General features: G+C 29.2%; 1 long non-coding RNA gene across 1 annotated transcript in view; it reads right to left on the reverse strand.

The window, feature by feature from the left end:
* Window positions 1–3,608: 3,608 nt before the first annotated feature.
* LOC125872839 (uncharacterized) overlaps window positions 3,609–6,111 on the reverse strand; it is a 15,004-nt gene continuing 12,501 nt past the window's right edge. The window contains exon 6 of the long non-coding RNA XR_007447172.1: window positions 3,609–3,623. This is a non-coding gene — a long non-coding RNA (uncharacterized LOC125872839). The remainder of the gene's footprint in view (window positions 3,624–6,111) is intronic.

The following is a 6,111-nucleotide window of genomic DNA, read 5'->3' on the forward strand; positions in this document are numbered from 1 at the left end:
AAATTTGAAATTGAAATTCACAAGTAGTTATGTAGTATTGAATCAAATCAAATAATTGACACTTCTAACTACATAAGATTAGTATTGCTATATATAAAAAATCAACTCGTGGTAAACAATAATTATAAGCAACAAATTCTTATTACAATAATAAATTTGTGGCTAAATCATTTCCTCATGCTAAATAATTATAATTATTATTAAGTTAACTATTGCCAATTTTTTTAGGATTCAAAGCAAAAAATATTTATTTAGAATATAATATTTGTTTTAAATAACCTTTTTCCATGGCTAAAAGGTCACTATTGCTACAACAAGTTTCAACCGTGACAAAAATTAATAATTAGCTACAAAATTTTATCGCAACGAAAATTCTATGGCTATATTTAACTAATGTAACAATTTTTTGTAACTTGAAACAAATATATTTATTTAGCTACAATGTTTTATCTCAAATAATTTATTGTGACTAAAAGGTTAATATTGTTATGATAATTTTTTGCTCGTGGCAAAAATTAATTAATAGCTACGAAATTTTAGTGTAGCAAAAAAGTCATGGCTATATCATTTAACTATTGCCACATTTTTTTATAGTTTGAAGCAAAAGAATTTATTAAGCTACAATATTTTGACTCAAATGATTTATTGTAGCTAAAAGGTTACTATTGCTACAATAACTTTTATCGCGTGGCAAAATCCTATGATCAACTACAAAAGTTTATTGTAGCAATAAAGTTGTAGCTATTTAGGCACTTATTGTCACGATTGCTAATAATTGTAGCAAAAATGAAAAAATTAGCTTTGGTAGCTTGATTTCGTGGCTAACATATTTTCTTACGAATTTGTAAATAACTATAAAATTTAAATTTTGTGGCTATTAGTAAGTAATAGCTACAATTCTTAAATTCATAGCTATAAATACATATTGTTGTAGTGAATCCTGAACTCACTGCCCATAGCCCCCTTTATCTCCCTCTAATCCCAAACACAAACCTAACTACACAGACTCATGCACAACAACAAAAAAAACACACACATCACTTTCACATTTGAACCTTTTACACACATCCATTCATCTCACATCTATAACACTGTTACTACACAATCAATATACTATTATACACCAAAACTCACACATAAAGGGAAAGAAAAGGAAAATAAGGAGGATTTTGAGGTCTACTTTTGCGATTTCGGGTTCGTGCTTTCTCATTATGGTCGTTTTTCTTCTTGTGAATTAATATTCACAAAAGGTAGCATTTAATTTTTATTATATGATTCGATTTCATAATTATATAAGACTTGATTCCAATATTACGAAGTTGCTCAAATTTTATGTGTGTATAACTTTAACATTATAATATTGAAATATGTTTAACTTGTTATATCATTAAATTTAAAATAAAATTGGTGTAAGATGGTGATTATTTCTTGCATGCTTAAAAGTCTATTTCTCACTCTTTTCTTTAATCAGTTATCAAAATTTTTGGTGTTACTAATTTGGATGAGTTCTTTGTTCAATTGTGTGATAAGTGATAAGTTATATATGGGTGTTGCTTTGATCTTTTGGGTGCTAACATAGCTTTAGTTTATTTTTTCAAAAAAAGAAATAATAAGAAAATTTCAACAAGTTTACTAACTACTATGTGCATGTTTAAGATGAATAATAATAATACTATTAAATATTATTATTATTATTATCATCATCATTAATATTATTATCGAAAAAGATCATATTTGCCCTTATACTCTTAGAAAAGGGTTATATTTACCCTTTGTTATACTTTTTGGTTATATTTTCCCCTACTATCCAACTTTAGGTTCATATTTATTCTTTGAGTTGTTAAGTTCCACATCACCCCCTTTTATTATCCTACATGGCTCCTGCATGGATATAATCTTCTCTAATTTAATTATTATACCTCACCCCAAAGAATTGAAAGGAACCAAGCGAAAAAAAAAAATGTTTCCAATTATTTGGGGGTGAGGTGTAATAATTAAATTAGAGAAGATTATATCCATGTAGGTGCCACGTAGGATAATAAAAGGGAGTGATGTGGAATTTATCAGCTCAAGGGTAAATATAAACCCAAAGTTGGATGGTAGGAGCAAATATAACCAAAAAGTATAACAAAGAATAAATATAACCCTTTTCCAAGAGTACAAGTGTTGTTGTTGTATGTGAGATGTCCATGCGTGAGTTCGGATTTTGTCGGGCACCAATGTGGGTACCAAACACCAAAAATGGAAAATAAAAAATAAAGTTTGATGATATTGCTTTGGAAATAACGATAGATTGACAAATTTTGATTGAACGGTTATAGTTTGGCACCACTTGATCCACACTTAAAAATTGACAAACTAATTTTGGAGGCAAATTTAGACACATCTTTTTTTTAAAATAATTTGGTTTCAATTAAGAATGTGATAAGACATTTTTTCTGAAACACTTGAAAGAAAGTCACCCAAATTGTTCTAATAATTAATTTTCATTAATTCAAGTCAAACGGGTAGCCAAAGATTATTAGGTGCAATGCACTCTAGCAAAGAGTGACTTATGTCTCTAAGCATGTGTATGTCAAAATCAAGAATGCGGTGACATATCTAGGTTGACATCAATAAAGTTCAACAATAAAATGCGAGCAAATCATAGTCTATAACAATAATCCAAAAAATAATTTAAATTGAGTATAAGTTAATAAAAGCGAACGTGCTCGAACCATGTGACTGAAAGAGTGCCTCATACCTTCCCCTCGGTCAATAAAATTTCTTATCTGGTCTTTTCTTTTCGCTAAACAAAAAATAAAAGAGTATTTTCTTTTGATTAGAGATCCAAAAAAGTGACTTGGAACATCATAACTCAATTTCAAGTGACGACTCCAAATAAAAAATAATAATTTCTTCAATTGAAAAAACCCTCAAAAAGAGTTGTTATAACTATCTATTGTTTTTGTTACTATATGATATTTCTTGTACTTTTGTTACTTCCTTTCTAGATTGCTTTGAACTGTTTTTTTTTTCTTGAGTTGAGAATCTATCAGAAAGAGTCTCTCCACCCTGAAGTACAAGTAAGATCCACATACACTTTATCCTCTCCACACCTCACTTTCTAAAATTATACTTGGTGTGTTATTATTGTTTGATATTTTGATCCACCAATGCACGTTTAATCATTTAGAGGTAAATATGAATAGAATATACGATAGAGAAAAGATAAGAACAATGTAATAGTGACCAAATTGCAATCAAATTGATTTACTCACATGTAAAGCCAATAAAATTTAAAGTTAAATACCTCATAAGAGTATTTTGGACAGATAGGTCGACGTCTTTGACTAAATTTAATAAGCAGTGTGACTCCAAAGTAGTATACATATGTGTATGTCAGTTAGCCCTTTTAGAATAACTTACATCCTTCTCACTTAACACTTTCGGCAATACCTACGTCCTCCATGTACATATGTGGACAGATAGCGGCGGAGTTAAGATTTTTATTAAAGGTGTGAAAAAAATATAATGATATCGCTAGCTAGGACGGAACACGCGAGCTTAAGAAAGTTATGCAATATCTTAACCATTACACTGGACTAGCTTAGGTCAAGATGTGTCAACATTGATATATATACCTATAATAAAACAAAAATTTCATAATCAAAATAATCATAAGCCAGCAAAATTGCATATGAGCTTTTGTTCATTAATCAAGCTTACCTTTTTAATCAGAGGATTTACTAGTTTTCACTTGTCATCAACTTACTGTAAAAATTTAAGCTTGATTTATTTAACTAGACTAGACTAGACTAGATNCAGAAAATTATGAATGATATTTTCAACCCATATATGGATTTTATCATTGTTTATATTGATGATATTTTGTTTACTCAAAAACATTCGAAATGCATATCAAGCATTTAGACATTTTCAAAAAAATAGTTATACAAAATGGTTTGGTAATTTCTAAACCAAAAATGAGTTTATTTCAAACGGATGTTCGATTTTGGGACATCATATTTGTCAAGGGAAAGTCACCCCAATTCAAAGAGCCATAGACTTTGCCTCAAAATTTCCTGATGTTATCATGGATCGAACTCAATTATAGAGATTTTTAGGGAGTTTAAATTACATATCCCCCTTCTATAAAAATTTATCTCGTGATTTGGCTCCTTTATATGATAGGCTAAAAAAGGATCAAAAATCACTTTGGACTGATAGTCATACAACTTTGGTAAAAGATATTAAACTTCGTGTTCAATCTTTACCTTGTTTAACTCTTGCTAACCTTGCTTGGAAAAAGATTATTGACACAGATGCATCTAACATTGGTTATGGTGGAATATTGAAACAGATTAATCCCCATGATAAAATTGAATATTTGATCAGATTTCATTCAGGGAAATGGAGTGATGCCCAGAAGAAATATGCTACGGTGGCGCATGAAATGTTAACCATTATTAAATGCGTTTTAAAATTTCAAGATGATCTATATAATCAAAAACTTTTAATAAAAATTGATGCTCAATCTCTGAAGTATATGTTTAATAAAGGTTTTAAACATGATGCGTCAAATTGATTTTTGCTAGATGGCAAGCATAACTAGCACCTTTCGATTTTGAAATCCATTATAAAAAGGGAAGAGATACCTCTCTTCCAAATTTCTTATCTAGAGAATATTTATCGTCATAATGAGCTTCCTTTCTCCCTTCTTTATAGAAAAAACCTTAATTACTATAGTAAAGGTAATCCCTCTCAATAGAGATGTACATGAATTGATTATATTGATTACCATAATTATTACTATGATGTATTCGAATAAAACGAAGTGTTTTGTTTGCAGAATGGACCCTCCTTGGGTAACCAAGGCTAGAGGAAGGGGAAGTTATACTCGCGAAAGGGGAAGATCATCCTCAAAATCATCCGGATCGTCATACGAATCCTCATCCAACTCTCCAATTATACAAAGGGGAGGAATGAGCTTGGTAAAACTAACAAGCCCTTCAAAAGAAGCTGCTTCTTCGATACATCTGGACGATATTCCAGAAAATAATCCATGATACGCACAACTGCAAGAGTATTTATCCCAAAAGCAAAGTGATACTTTTGCATCGGTAGCTAAAAAAGAGGTTGATAATATCAAATCTTACGAAAAGGTATCAATGAAAGAAATGATATTTCTTTTAGAAAATTCTGTTATTCAGAGAAAAGAAGAGCCCTGGAAGATATTCCAGAGATATCTGGTTAACGGATTATATTTTTTGGGAGAGTCATACAAAACCCGATCTTATTACGAGACTATTTTAATGAGCACATGTAGCGTTGAATTTCAACACTTTTCAGGCTACAACACCAGTGAGAATGTTTATAACTTCTCCAAGATGATAATTAAACAAATTATATCGGTTGAAGATTGGGGTATCTCAACAATAAAAGAAAGATAGATAAGTCTAAATAAAGTCTCGATGAATTTTACATATTGGGACTAAATTCATGCTTTTGATAAGGGGCAAGTTGTTGACACCAATTTTGGCTCTCAACATGTAACTAAAATAATAATATTAATAATAATAAAATATATATGTTATGACAGTTTTATAGGGATACGAAAAGATTTTTTATTTATTTTTTAATTGATAAATTTATTTCATAAATGTTATTTCTTATAAAATTAAATATATTATATTACTACTTACTTTCTCATTTTTAAATAAGTGTCGTTCTTAAGAATTGAGCCTATTTTTTTTTTGTTCAAATATAATTTCTTTTGTCGCAATAGATATTTTTCGTACATTAGTTAAAATTAGAAAGCTTAATTAATTAATGAGTTACTAATTTATATTAATATAATTTTAAGAGTGACTAATTTTATCAAATAAACTAGTTTTGCAAAATAATTATTTTTAATTTAATAAATTATAGTTAGTTAATAAAGAAGAGGTCATAATTTAAATGAATTTAATTTAAACAAAACTTGTCAATTCAAGTCCCCTTAAACCGGGCAATCCGTGTGTGCCACGTAGGTGAGCACATGGATTGTGCTTCTTAACTTTTAATCTCAACCCTCTATTTTAATCCAACGACTTTAATTAATTTATCTTTTTAATATATAATTATTATCAA

The sequence above is a fragment of the Solanum stenotomum genome, chromosome 8, assembly GCF_019186545.1.
Source record: "Solanum stenotomum isolate F172 chromosome 8, ASM1918654v1, whole genome shotgun sequence".
In the NCBI taxonomy this organism is placed as follows: domain Eukaryota; kingdom Viridiplantae; phylum Streptophyta; class Magnoliopsida; order Solanales; family Solanaceae; genus Solanum; species Solanum stenotomum.